The following is a 14,882-nucleotide window of genomic DNA, read 5'->3' on the forward strand; positions in this document are numbered from 1 at the left end:
ATGCAGACCACTGCTATCTCAGAATACCTGACATGCTTCTGGGAATGATTTGAAAAGTTATTCTATTGTTTTAGATTTTATTAGAGAGCACCTTCAGAAACACAGCCTCTTCCTTTTGGAACCCTTTATTTCTGTCTTCTTCAGATGACTTTCTAGCACCAGTCAATACCTCAGACATGGGAGAAACGATAAAACTATGTTCTAAGCCTTTTTCCCTGCTTCTTTCCCCCATTGATATAAAAAATTTTTGGCTCCTCTAAAAATGGTTCTGTAGCACCGTTTAGTCAAGATGGGAATTCTAGAAGCATGGACTGGATGAATGGACAGTAAGGTAGATAGAAAACTGACTGTAGCATTGGGCTCAGAGAGTAGTAATCAATGGCTCGATGTCTAGTTGGCAGATGATTATCAAATGGAGTGCTCCAGGGGTCAGTCTGGGGGGTGGTTTTGTTCACTGTCTTCATCAGCAACCTGGAAGATGGCACGGAGTGCACCCTCAGCAAGTGTCAGATGACACCAAGCTCGGGGGAGAAGTAGGGTTAGGATTCAGAGTGACCTACACAAATTGGAGGATTGACCCAAAAGGAATTTCATGAGTTTGACAAGGACAACTGCAAAGTCCTACACTTAGGATGGAGCAATCCCATGCACCAGAACAGGCTGGGGGCTGACGGGCTGGGCAGCAGCTCTGCAACAAAGGACCTGGGGGTTACAGTGGACTGCATTGGTAGGTGTGTTGCCAGTAGGTCAAAGGAAGTGATTATTCCCCTCTATTCAGCCCTGGTGAGGCCACATCTGGAGTAGTATGTTCAGGTTTGCCCCCCATCTCCCCCCACTACAGAAAGACGTGGACAAATTGGAGAGAGTCCAGTGGAGAGTGACAAAAAAGTAGTGGGGCTGGGGGATGTGATTTATGAGGACAGGCTGAGGGAACTGGGCTTATTTAGTCTAGAGGAGAGGAGACTGAGGGGACTTAATAGCAGCCTTCAGCTACCTGTAGGGGGGTTCAAAAGAGGATGGAGCTGGACTGTTCTCAGTGGTGGCAGATGACAGAACAAGGAGCAATGGTCTCAAGTTGTAGCAAGGGAAGTTTAGGTTAGCTACTAGGAAGAATTTTCTCACTAGGAAGGTAGTAAAACACTGGAACAGGTTACCCAGAGAAGTGGTGGAAACTCCATCCTTGGAGGTTTTTAAAACCCAGCTAGACGGCCTTGGCTGGGATCTAGTTGGGGTAGGTTCTGCTTCAAGCAGGGGTTTGAACTAGATGAGGTCCCTTCCAACCCTAACTTTCTACAATTCTATAATTGAATTTCCCAGTATCCTTTTTAAAGCACATCCTTCTGCTTTTACTTTTGTGAACCCAGGTTCTGTAGGTACAGTAATGCCAGATGTAAGGATTATATTTTAAGGAGGGGACAAGGGAGGGACTTGACAATTATCATCCTGTTTTCTCTACAATTTATTGTCCTATTCCCCTTTCTGTCTTCATACTTCAGATACCTAATGAGGCTGCCATTCTGCTCTGATCTAGGCATTAAACTGTGGTGTCTCAACTACTTTCATTAGGTTTTGTAGCATGCAGTTATGAGTTTTGTCGTTGCTGTGCTTCCTTTTGCTACGTTTTATGGGAGATCTTGCAGGCAACTTCCTGTAGCAGTAGTAATACTGGAGCAACACTTGAGACTGGTGTTCTTGAAAAATACATAGCTATTGAAGTTATACACAGAGTGATGCAGGACCCTTGATTTCTGTCAACACCCTTCTGCTGTTTGCAGTGGAGCCACACCAATTCCAGTGCAGGCCCTCTGTATCCATTCTCTCTTCCCCTCTGTGGAAAAAGAAAATGAATTTGATTTTTGCACTTACAATACTAAACTTAATTGCTTTAAACGTAATTTTCAGGATCCTGAGGAGGAAAATTTCAGAGATGGAGCAAGCAATTGGGAGCAAGTTAATTCTTATGACAGTTTAATGTTACCATGCAAAAAAAAAAAAGTTTAGTAGCAAAGAAATCTGATTCCAATTCTTATACAGATAGCAAAAAATCCTATTAACTTCAAAAGGGATTAGATATGGCCCAAAAATGGGGTCAAATGCATATGGAAGCTGGGTCTCAAAGGCCACATTCTACACAATCTCTAGGAGTTTTAGTTCATACAAATTCTGCATTGGCAAGGACAAACGGGAGATTAAACATGGAGATTGGATGGTTGTGACTGCATGTGGGGCTCATGTACCTTGTTTAAGCAAAGAGTGCTGACATTTTGTTTCTACAAAGTTATTTTTTTTTTCCCAAAAGTTTCCATTAAGTGTAAATAGCTTCTTAATATCCAAGTACCATTGTAGTATTAGCTTTCTAGTTGCTATGGTAAGAGATTGCAACCTACCTCCTCTAATTATTTTTTCTGCCTCAACAGACTCCATCCTGACCATTGGACAAAATCTTGTTTCTTTGAATTGAGTTCTGCACTTGTCATGAAAGTCTCCCTCATCCCTGCTATCCTCAGAAGTAGACCCCGTCACACTTACAAATCTGAAGTTGCAACTAAACTGACCCTTTGCTACACAGAACAGTGCTTAGGACATCATGAAGATATACAGGCCTTGACCAAGTGGATTTTCTTCCTGCCCTTTGTAGTAACAGAAGAGAAAGAAAAGCAATATCCACTAGAAAGGGAAGTAATCTTAGTCTCTGTATAAGTCTAGTTTAGGCCTGACCAGGAATATCTGTGTGCTTCTGAGAGCTTGGCATCTACAAGCATTTAAGTGTACCAAGACTTGGCCCATAATACTTGAGTTGGAAAAATACATAATGGATACCTACCATGCACGGGTGGATCCAGGACGATGGTGATGAGGGGTTTTAACTATAGTTCCTTACTGTGATTGTGGATACCAGTGATAAGCTCACTGGTATCCACACCCTGGCTGCTTGAAAGTCCCTGCTCTCAAGCAGCTCCAGAGCCTGTTGCTGTTTGCTCTTCCCCGTTTGCTCTTCCCCTCCTGTCCTCTCCCCTGCTGCTGAATTTAGGGGAGAGGGAGGAGTGGCCCAGAACCAGTACTCAGCCCCTACTTTCCTGCAGGCGCTGATGTTGCCACCACTTGTACTCTCTCCTCCTTTCCCCTGCTGCTGAATTTGTGGAGGAGGGATGAGAGAACAGCAGCAGGCTCTGGAGCTGCATGAAAGCAGAGACTCCAGCAGGAGCTCCACTGGTGTGCTGGAGAGCTCCGAGAGCTCACCGTGTACAGCGCACAGCCCGAGTGGGGCATGACCACATCATTGCACCCCCTCTGGATATGCCCCTGCTGCAACATGAATCAAGCATTTCAGTGGGACAAAAAGTGCTCAACCCTAGTAGTGATAGAGAGAATCTTTTTCAAGACTGTGAGCATCCATCATCTGTACCAGTACAGTAAGGTAGCAAAGCACTCCAGTAGTAATCCTGTGCCCCTCTGCACCCCCCCACAAACCAATTTTGGCTGGTATAACTTATTCCAATTCTGCTGTACTGGCTATTTTGGAGTTTTTCTTGTAGAACTGCATCTATCCTAGGGCTTTAGCCAGCATGACTGTCAGTCACATCACATCTTGCCACACCCTGACTGACATGTGGATGCTCACGAAAGTTTATAATGTAAATCTATCCTTGAACTTGGATAACATAACAGTGTGTAGTTAATGGAAGGAAGATTACAGCTTTCACCAGTGAGAAGGAACTTATTTTTAATTATTAGGTCTGCCTTTTACACTCGAGGTCAGTGATGTTAGAAAATGAAACAGCCCAGAGACCAGCTAGGAAGTTGGTTGTCCCTTGTGCTTGAATTTTATCCATCTGTAAAAATGGAGATAATATTAATCCACCTTTTGAAAAGTGCTTTCATCTTTTCAGATGAAAGGACCTGTATAAAGCAAAGTATTATTAAGACTGGTATTCTTTCCCATGTGGAAATAGTTTAAATTCTCTCTTATTCCCACAAGTGAACTTAGTGTCTAGAAGAGGTACAGGATTCTAGCACTAGAAGTCTATTTTTCTATAAATCAAGTACAAGCAAGGGTAGCCTCAGCTGCTATACAACAGCACCACCATAGGTTCAGCCTGAATTTGCAGGGACTACTGCTTGGAGGTGATTTATTTCTAGCCCAGATTCTATGCTGATTTAAGAATTGGCAGCTTTAAAGATTGGCGATCTGAACAGCTGAGGAAAATTTTGTTAGGAGCACCAGTAGGACGCAAATACAAAGCAATAGCTGTTGGGGGTTCTGACTGTTTACACAGCCATCAAAGGAACTCTATGAAAATTCAGACCAACTTTCTGCGTAGCATGGGGCATAGGACTTCCCTGGATAAATGCTACTGCAGATCCAGTAGCTGTGGCTAAGCTACAACTTATGTTTTAGAAAAATATCTACACCTTTATTGTAAAGATTCTAGTGATGGAGAATCTTCCACAACCTGTGGCGAGTTGCTCTAATAGCTAATCGCTTATAAAATTGCTGTGCTATTTTGAATCTGATTGTTGTCTACTTTAAACTGTCAGCTATTGATTTTGGTTTTTCTTGTCAGTCTTCTATCCCAGCTGTCTGCATATATGCTTATGGACTGATCAAGTCATCTCTTAATCTTCTCTTTGATGAGCAAAATAGATTGAGCTACTTTTAAGCTCTCACTTTGTTTTTCAGTCATCCAGTCATTCTCATGGCTCTTCTTTGAATCCTCTGTAATATATCGGCATCCTTTTTGAAATGTAGACAGAGAATACCAGTAACTGTTGCACCACCTGTAAATACATGGGTCTTATGACTTTGTCTCTTACTTGACATAGGGTTTGCATTAGTCTTTGGATACAGCTTGACACTGGGAGCTCATGTTCAACTGGTTAGTCACCAGGACACCTCCAGGACTCTGGCTTAGTCTTGGAATTGCTTAATTTCGTCCCATCAGACCTCCATTCTTAGATGCATGACCTTGCATTTTGGCCATACTGAAATGTATCTTGTTTCATTGCCCCCAGCTTGCCAATTTTGTCAGACTTCTGTATCCGTGATTTGTTTACTACTCTCCCAGCCTTTCTGTGTGTGTGTGTGTGTGTGTGTGTGTGTGTGTCGAGATGGAGAGACTGGGAGGGTAATACACAAATGATTATTTTATCAGTAACAATATGATGCTCTTGCAGGTCAGTGGTAAGAGTACTAAGTAGAATTGGGCTAATCTCTTCTGGAGCCCACTAGAAATGTACCTCCTTGGTGGTAATTCTCAGTTTATGATTATGTTCTGAGACCTATCAGCTGGCTAGTTGTATTTGTCCCATGCTGAAATTTATAGGATTCTAATTTCTTAGTCAAAGTATTATACCTTGCCAACTGCTTTAGAGAAGCTTTATTAATACTATTACATTTATCGAACTCACATTCTCTTAACTATCAACTTAGACAAAGGTCTGTTTTCTGTAAATTCACTGGGGTATTTTTTCTTTACATGCGACTGACTTAAGGTAGTCACATGAGAAGTATGTACCAGAGCCAGGAATTCAGATCTTCCAAATTGCATACCAGTAGAGTTGTGCGAAATTTCAGCAGATGTTTCGTTTTGGAGGTATTTCAGCATCCAACACAAAACCGAAGGTTCCAATACATCTCTGAAACTAAATGAAACCACCCAAAATGTTTTGGAAATGTCTCGGATGTTTCAGAGCCTCCCCCCTCCGAAATAGTCCAACACAGCCCCACACCCCTCCTTCTAAAGTGCTGGGGGCTGGGCAGGACAGCCATGGGGGCTTCTCTTGCAGCTCCCCTGCCAGGGCAGAGGCAGGCACAGCCAGAGGAGCCGCAGGAGAACCTGCAGCCACCCGGCTGCGCCTGCCTCTCCTGGCTGATCCAAATCTCCAAAACAGCATCAAAACTCTCCGAAATGGATTTGGCCAAATCGAAACGGAACAGCGAACACCAAAACGAATCACTGTCCTCCAAAATGGCCAAATCCAAAACCGAAATGACACATAGCCATTTCGCACAGCCCTACATACCAGTGCTCTCGCTGCCAGAACATTCTTCTACCCTGATGTTCCCCCTCCTAGAAATTTCTGAATATTCATTTGAGGCACACTGCACCTGAATACAGCTGTTTTAATTAGGGTTGGATATTTGACCAGTCAAATATCGGTCAAAGATTACCAATAGGTCCAAATAATAGAAAGAAAAGGCACAAATTTTCCATTAAGAAATGTCAAAAACAATTTAGAAAAACATATTTCTGTCAAAAACAAAAAACAAAAAACCCCCCCACAACAAATTTAGGTTTTGGGGGTTTGTTTGTTTTATAAAATAATTATAATCTTTGACCAGTAAAAAAACAAAATGCAGTCAATTGACCGCTCAGTTGACCATACTTGACTGGTCAATTGACAGGCTTGCCAACCCTAGTTTTAATTGTCCTTTGAACTACCCAGTCATTCAGTTATTCTTTCTTTATAAAGAAAGATGTGTAGATTTTGTTTGCTTGATTTTGTTCTTTTTTCATTCAATTAACTGAAATATTTTGAAGCAATGTATTTAATCATGTTATAGGTAGATGTTCCCCAATAAAACTGTAGAAGTTAGATGATCATCTGCTAGGGCTTCAGAGTTTCTGAGCAGCATGGACACACAGCATAAGTCAGGGGTGGGAAAAATGCGGCCCATGGGACAGATGCAGCCCGCCAAGCCATTCTGTCCAGCCTGTGGGACGCCTAAAAAATTTAGAAAAATAATATTTTATCTGCCTCTGGCTGCCTGTGATGCGGCCCTCTCCGATGGCTTGCCAAAACTCAGTAAGTGGTCCTCCACCTGAAATAATTGCCCCTGGCATACGTAGTCCTAAAATTCAAATCTGACTGGGTGCCAAGTGTAGCATTAGTGATTTTCTTGTACCCAGAGCCAAAGGATAACTCTGCTTTAATATCTCTTTTGTAACAGCCATGCAACTCTGACATTAGAGGACTGATCTAAACATGCCCCTGGAGTCCCCTTGACATTCTTCCATGGGGGTATGGACTTTTCATGCTGGCAGACATGGTTATGTGTGGAGGTCAAATGGAGAGAGCAGCTACATGTTTTAAGTTGTTATTTTCTCGCTTGGATTTTGGGCCTTAAATCACAAACCAGTATCTCAGGACCCAAAAGCAAGTTTGCCTTCTACTGCTTCTTCCAAAATGCTCTTGATTTCTGAGGCCTTCTTGCTCACAACATACTGATATGGTGTCCATTTCTCCATGCATGATGCTTATGCTCTTTGTTTCACTATTGGGGATGTATATTTCTCTGGTAAAGGTCTCCTTAAACAAATGAGAACCCAGAGGATGAAGTCTTGGCCTAGATAATGAGGCTAGGATTTTATCTTGGATAACTGGTTCTATTTTTACATTTTCCAGTTCAAACTAAAATATTAAGTACAGTTCACTTCAGCAGGTGCCTCCAAAGCTGTGGTTGGCACTTCTGACTGCATATACAGTTTGTCCCTAATGCCTGCACTGAAAGACAAGCCTACAATAAATATATTCTTGCCTAAGGTCCCCTACTTCCTCCAAATCTTTTGGCAGAAAGGTTGGACAGGATTCACTTCAGAGCATTTAGGCTCTCATAAGTCCTCCCTCTCTTACTCAAGATTTATGCATGCTGTCTATATAGATCTGAGATCTGCCTGTCTGAAAAGCAAGACTGCTACATAGAATAAGGATAGGAATTTAAATTTTCCAATTTAGCACTGTAGGACCGAATTGGTTTTCAGGTTGACCAGCATCATAATCCTTCCTGTTCTCTGCTCCTTGAAAGCTAGCATTGTCGATTTATGTACTGTGTTAAGATAAGGTCCAACATGAAACCGCATACGCAATCTGAGTATTATGTCCATGAAGCTCCCTGGTGAAAATTATCTTGATCAGGCTCCAGATAAAAATCTCAAAAGCACACTCAAGTCAATGGAAGGGTTCTTGTTGGTGTCAAGGAATTTTGCGCCCTTAAAGCAATGGTTAACCACTTTCCTATAAAAATACAACCTAGTATACATTAGCCAAATGTACAGCAGTTACTTGTACTCTTAGTGACTTTTCCAAAAAGCAAAGTATATTTTGTAGTTTGTGGATTATTTGTTAATTGCATCTAAGCGTCATCTTCTATGATTGAGAAGTCACAGATACCCTATCCTTATTTTACCAAGGTAAATACCAAGATGCCTTGAATACAGGGTTCTCCAACCTCTCCCACACCTATCCCTGACATGCCCCCTACAGCATGTCCTGATACTGGTTCTGGAGGTAATGGTTCCCTGCTTTTTTTTCAGTTCAGAGATTGCACTTTTGGGCCAGTGCATGAGAATCTGAATAGAAACAAGTATGGAACTGGCCTTCTCTCTCTCCTGGTCTCCAAACTGAATAGGATGCAAACACCATACACTTCAAACAATGTGAACAGTCAAAATCTTAATTTTTAAAAAACCCATTGTTTCAGTAATATCACCAGATACAATTTATATACAACATGACTCTTCCAGCACTTGTTTCAGTAACACAGTTTAAGGGTAGGAATGTGAAGGGGGATGTTTGTTTGTTTGCTTGTTTGCTTGCTTGTTTGGGTTTTTGTTCTTTGGCAGGGGGTTGGGAGGGTTGGAGACTTTTGGGGCAGGGTGTGGACGAGTCTGACCGTCTCCCTGGCTGCAAGAGTCCCCCGGGTTCCCTGGCAATGTGAAGTACTCACTTAAGAGTCGCACGCATCCAACCTGCCTGCCACAACTTTGATGATTCTCCGGTCTAGTGTATTGTCCGATGCATGTACGTCCAAAAATGAGACTTTGAACTGCATAGAGTCCATCGCTGTTGAGGGCTCCTCCACCCCTACACCCTCACCCGGGCCTCCATTTGTGTCCGCCACTTGCGAGCCGCTTCAACCCTCCAAATCTCCCCTTTGCGGGATGCAAACCTCAACCAAAAAAAATATCCAAAATAGAACACAAACACTGTTCCCCACTGGAGCTGCAGACATCAGGCTCCTGAGTTTGCTTTAGCAGGGTCCACCTCTCTCACTCTGCAGTCCCCTTTCCCTTCCTATAGAAGGGGGTTTCTGCCCACCTTCCAGGACTACCCGGTTCCTCACTGCAAAAACAGTGCTGCCCGGTCCAACTGCCCCTCTTCCTAGGAGCTTCCTGCTGCGCAGTCCCCACCACTGCCAGGCACTCCCAGCCCTACTATATCGCCTTTTAACTTCTGGGGCCACAGCCCCAGATTGTACAGTCTCTTGGGACCTTACCCTTGCCCCCAAAATGTTCCGGCACGATGCGTGCCAGCGTGCATCCGCCGCTCCGGACTCCTGCCTGCAACCATCTCCCATTGCGGCTCTTTCAGTTCTGCGCCAGTCCTTGGTTTCGGTGTCTCCTTTATACCACCCGCGTCTGTCTCACACCTGGAACAGGTGAGTGAGTGCCCCGCCCTCCGGGGCAGCAGGCAGGCTGTTACTGTGGGTGCTCCTGCCCCGAGTCTTGGGGCCTGTCAGCTCATCTGCTCCCGCACACAAGGCAGTTCCTTTCCAGGTGCAACTCTGTGGACTTTAATGGAACTAAACGTATATACAAAAGGTGATCTTGCTGAGGCTTTTTTTTTTTTTTAACCTGGCAGAAAAACTGCTGTAAAATGTTTGCCTCTTATGCATACTATATGCTAAGCCTATTTTATAGCTGTGGTTAGCTTCAAGTCAGTATTTTACATGACTGAAAAGTTAAGAAGTCAGATGTATTGCTTGATTGGACCTGGTTACTTCAGGAAGTGGATTATCATCTAGTAGGACAAGACTTTTACACAGGGGAAAATAATGTGGTCTTGACTGAGCAAAATCAGCTGCTGAGGCAGGTTTCATTGTCATTCGGCTGATATGATGCTGTTGCATTCTGACAACACATCGCTGTAGAGCTGATAAAGGCACTGGCTCCACCTAATTCTCATACTTGATTAAATGCAGTCTTGCTAACTCTTTAGAGAGCTTGTAACTTGTATTTATTGTTTTCTTTGCAGGCTAGGCTTCTAGGGATTTACTGAGGGAGGAAGAGCAATTGTTTCTATTCACTTATCTTGCATATGAGGAGCCTGTGGTATTAGGCTTTAATTGCTAACAGCTTATTAGAATTCTTGTTATATCCTTTGGCCCTAATCCTGTCAACTGCTGTGTTCAGGTGGAATCCCTTGTGCCTGAGCTGAGAAGTTGGGAGGATCAAGGCTGTAGTGATGAAGGCTTTATTTTTTAAGGGGATGTTTTTGTCATGTCAGAGATGAACTTCTTAAAATTTTTCTTTTCCTGAAAGGTAACAAATTAATCCCCAAGCTATAGAGCAGAGGAGTAGATGGGATGGACAGTGTTGTGCCCTGAGCAGCTGCAGTTCGCAGGGAAGCCACAACTGTTGTTTTGTGCCCCAGCTCCCCGCCCTTTCCAAAAAACACCCCCAAAAAAATAAGAAAACAACCCATTACTTGGGTCTGGTGCTCTGCTTGCCCTTCCTTTAGCTTCACTGTTGAGGTAGAGTGGTTTATCATGAGGGCCCTCAATTCTGAACCAATGATGCGGACACTCTGTTAAGTAGTAGGATCTAAGCAGATACCCTGAAGAGGTAAGAACAGTTGTTCACTTTGCACAGCCCGCTTAATTCTAGACCTCTCTTCTGAGGCTGCCAGTTACAGCAGTGATGATGGTAATATTTAAGCAGATCCTTTTTCACTATCAGCTGAATGAAAGGTGTATTCACACTTCAATTAGGTTATTATCACAGAATCATCAGATTCAGTTATTTCTGACCTGTTTTAGATTCAAGGCAGTAAGTATGAGTGGATCAGATCTCTTGAAGATGAGTCGAGATAAATACTATGTCTGATATTTTATTTATGTTAATGTTGCCTTGCAGAGTTGCAGCAAGTAGTCTTCTTGCAGGTAAATGGCCGGTCTTAGCCTCAGTCCTACATATTTTCTCTCTCCTGTTGGAATTGCTTAGGAAATGTGATGGCTTCTGTGAATAATTACAGAAGTCACAACAGGAGATGGTCCTCTCTGCATGAAAATAAGATGAATATGAACAGATCTTGTATTTTAGCTTTTTAGTGCTAGTTTGATTTGTTAAGTCACCCGAGGTTTGTATCTGAGGCGAAAAGCGTAATCGTGGTTTAGCTTCCAATGGTTTATTTCCTCAGTGCTGGATTTTGATAATTCATGTTCTGGGGGGTTTTTTCCCCCTCCCAATATTTTAGTTTATAACAATACTCAAATAAACCCAATGGATCAGTGACAAGAGAGAAGTTGTGTTAGGCTTCTCACTCCCCACATGGACAGATGTACATTGATTTGTGGGTTTGCCTTTATGAACCAAGTCAGGTTGCTGCTGCCAAACATCCTTGTATTTTGATAGTAGTTACTGCCTTTTATAGCCAAGGCAGGTAGGAAGGAGAAAGGAACCTTTAATTCCTCTTTAGGATGTATGCATCTAATGCAGAGAGTGAGAGCAAGCATTGTTGAAAGTAAATTAATTTATTCCTCCTGTGCCATTTTGAGTGTACTATGAAGGCTATATTGTAAAGATTGTCTTCCTTGTATTATGGTACATGGCCTGCTTTGTTTTGTAAACTCAGCAAGTATTGAATACTTGTTTATGACTGTGTAACATTTAGCTCCACACCAAGACATGATGGATGTTTTGCCTTTTGTATCTGAATATAGAAGACTGTTAGTTTTCCTTCATTAATCTAGTCAGGCTGAAAGCTCAAGAAATTCAATAACATAGACTTGGAAAATAAGATGGAAAAAGCGACTACAGAATGAACTAGCCACATTTTAAAGCGAAATGTAATAAAGAATCCTGTTTCATGTTCCCTCCTTTCTTGAGTAGGTTTGATCATTTGTTTTGAAAAGGGTATGATTAATCTGGTATTTAGAGAACAGGTTTGGGCTCAGAAATCCTTAGTACTTTTCCTGGTTCTGACAGACTTGATGTATGACTTTAGGTAAGGCACTTGGTCTGCAAGTATATTTAATTCAGATCTCTCTATAATGAGGAACTCATTTCTTTCAAAAGGTTATTAAGCTTAAAATGTATTATGCACAGCCTAATTCTTATACAATGTTGTAGTGCAAAGTTTTGTAGTGCAAAAGAATGCAACTGTGTGTGTTTGAAAGCCTGAAAGTCAAAATATGACTCTCAGAAATCAAAACCAGTTTTTATAATACTTACCCCTTATGAATCAGAACCATACTAAGATAACACATTTGTATGCAAAAAAATAGTGTGCTGAATAAACAGCTTTGGAAATTTGGCTTTGGTTTTAAAGACAGCCTGAAACTATACCAAATGTCAGTAACTGCACTGTCGCATCAAATGCACCCAAGAGCCAGGTATAGAAGAGAGTTCTGTGCAATGAAACTTTTGCCTTTTTCAGGTTTGTTTTGCTCTTCAAAAGGATATCAATAACAGGGTGTCACATCTACCAGGGAACTCCACAATAACAATTACACAGGGAGTCAAGTGAGTTCTCAAAAAAAATTGTTTGTTGTTTCTTTTTTTTGTTACTAAAAAAACCCAAAAAACTTGTAAACAGCCAAGTCAGCATTTAGCACAAAAAAGAAGAGAGAAGAAGAAAAGTTTTCAGGGCATGTCCAAGTTTTGGTGGGAAGCTGTTGTATCTGAGTCACGATTCAGTGCACACTGGGTTGCAACATCAGATCTTAATCTTGGGCTCTGAAAAGAAATCAAATCATACCTTTCCCTGAAAGCCTTCATTTGGCTATTTCCACTGATGTCTTGATTTCATCCTGACAACAATACTTTGGTAAATACATAGTAACATGAAATAATTTTGGTGCATTATATAAAATGCCATTATGTGAATGTATTCATTGCAATGTGGTGATGTTTTGACATGATATCAAGATGTTGCATCATGTAATTGCATTACATTGTAATACTAATGTAGCAGCAGGACATTTTTGTCCACATAACTGCTACACCATTATATTATTGCTTTTGTTGTTAATTTATATCCTATTCTATCCAGAAAGGCTCAGAGCAGTTTACGCTAAATGAGAACAGTAAATTTCCTAAATGACACCCCAAAAATAGAAAATGCCACCCCACCCACTCCTGCTTCCCTGCATGTCACCCTTAAAAGCAAACCTTTTGCCAAATCTCAGCCCCCATTCACATTTTGGTATAAGTAACTTCCTCCAATTACCCACCCCCTATGCCAGATATCACTCCAGAGAGAGAAATTCAGGAATTTAAAATCTAATACAGGAAGGATTAACTGAAGGTTATAATTTAGTATTCATAATTTAGTATCTTTAGGACCCTTACACCTATCCTGAGAGTTACCTGAGAGATGCTCACAGGTTGTGAAATTGTTTATGGGGCTGCCATCATATCATCAGATTGCATCAGGGTGATTACCTTCGAATGCAGTTATCACATTAAGTTTAATCCTGGAACTGATGTAAGATCGCTATGATGTGATGACAAATCAAAAAAATGGCAGCTCTGCTTTTAGTGTCTCAAGATAAAGTTAATGTAAGGTGATTATAACGAATACAAACAAAAGAAACATGCAGTACCCAATTTAAAAATGATGATAAAGAAAGGAGCATAACAGTGTTCATTTACCATCTAATTATTATTTGCATAAAACAAATGTGTGAGATGACTTTTTTTTATGTAATATTGCCTAAAAGCCACAGTCAAGTTCAGGCTCAATTGTCAGATGACTGACAAATACAGGTCTGAAAGGCTCCTGCCCTAAAGAGTTTATAATCTAATTTACTAATATGTGATAAAAAGCCACAGATGAAATGAGCAGAAGTAGTGGAGGAGGGTAAAAAAAAGCAACACACTAAACATGCATTAATGGATGTTGGCTATGCACGCAGATTAAGTCAATTTGTAAAGGTACACATAATGGATGAACGAAATGTGTACTAGAAGCTGCAGGTCTCTGGGGATCCTACAGACTGGTATATGCAGCTTAGCATCAATACAAGAGGATCCGTGCAACAATGGGAAACAAAGTCCCAGAATACTAGATCTAGGGGCCACCTCCGGAAATTAGAAGGACACAGGTTTAAAACTAGCAAGAAAAAGTTCTTTTTTAAGCAATGTGTAGTTAACTTGTGGAAGGAGTAGTTAATGTTACCTCTACCACTTCCTGTGACAGTGTAGTTAACCTTGCCACAAAGAGGTGGTAGAGGCAGGTAGTACAGCCAGGTTCAAAAAGGGACTGACATTCATAAATGATAGATGTATTCAAAGTTGTTGCATCGAAGAGTTGGAGATGTTCCCTCTAGAATCGCTAATAATGATGGAACCTATGGAGGAAAATAGGTAAGGGATAGATCACTGTAGATGTATCCAATTCAACAGTCTTCCTCTATTATCTACCTTTGCCACTGTTGTGGATGGGATAGTGGGCTAGATGGACTGTTGTTTTGGCTCAGTATGGCACTTCGTATGCTCTAGGGCAGCAGTTCCCAATCTGTGGTATGGGCACCACCAGTAGTGTGCGGACAACCTGTCAGTGGTACAAAATAACAGATTAATCATAATTACTTTATATGACAAAAATGTGCTAGTGGTACTTAAGATTGTACCATTTTAAATTGGTGGCATGCAATCTGTCAGCATTTAGGACCCGCTTCTCCTGGGGAGTTATTCTGCTTCTGCTTAGGGTCTCGGCTATAGCTCTCCCTACCCAGCCTGAGCTTCAAAAATAATTTTAAAAATCCCGTTTAACATCCAGGGGCAGCTGTGGTGGTGCAGTCTTCGATGAGACTGAAGAGGCTAAGTCCACTTAGCTTAAAAAGGAGGGGGTACGCCATGGTTTTGTAAAGTACTCAG

The 14,882-nt window shown here is 41.7% G+C and overlaps 1 long non-coding RNA gene across 1 annotated transcript in view; it reads right to left on the reverse strand.

Moving 5' to 3' along the window:
• Positions 1–14,882, reverse strand: part of LOC149857747 (uncharacterized) — a 19,655-nt gene continuing 4,773 nt past the window's right edge. The window contains exons 2-3 of the long non-coding RNA XR_016444260.1: positions 14,427–14,556; positions 1–1,828 (exon numbers count right to left, since the gene is read on the reverse strand). This is a non-coding gene — a long non-coding RNA (uncharacterized LOC149857747). The remainder of the gene's footprint in view (positions 1,829–14,426; positions 14,557–14,882) is intronic.

The sequence above is a fragment of the Crocodylus siamensis genome, chromosome 9 (assembly GCF_052110815.1).
Source record: "Crocodylus siamensis isolate JL-2025a chromosome 9, ASM5211081v1, whole genome shotgun sequence".
NCBI lineage: Eukaryota > Metazoa > Chordata > Crocodylia > Crocodylidae > Crocodylus > Crocodylus siamensis.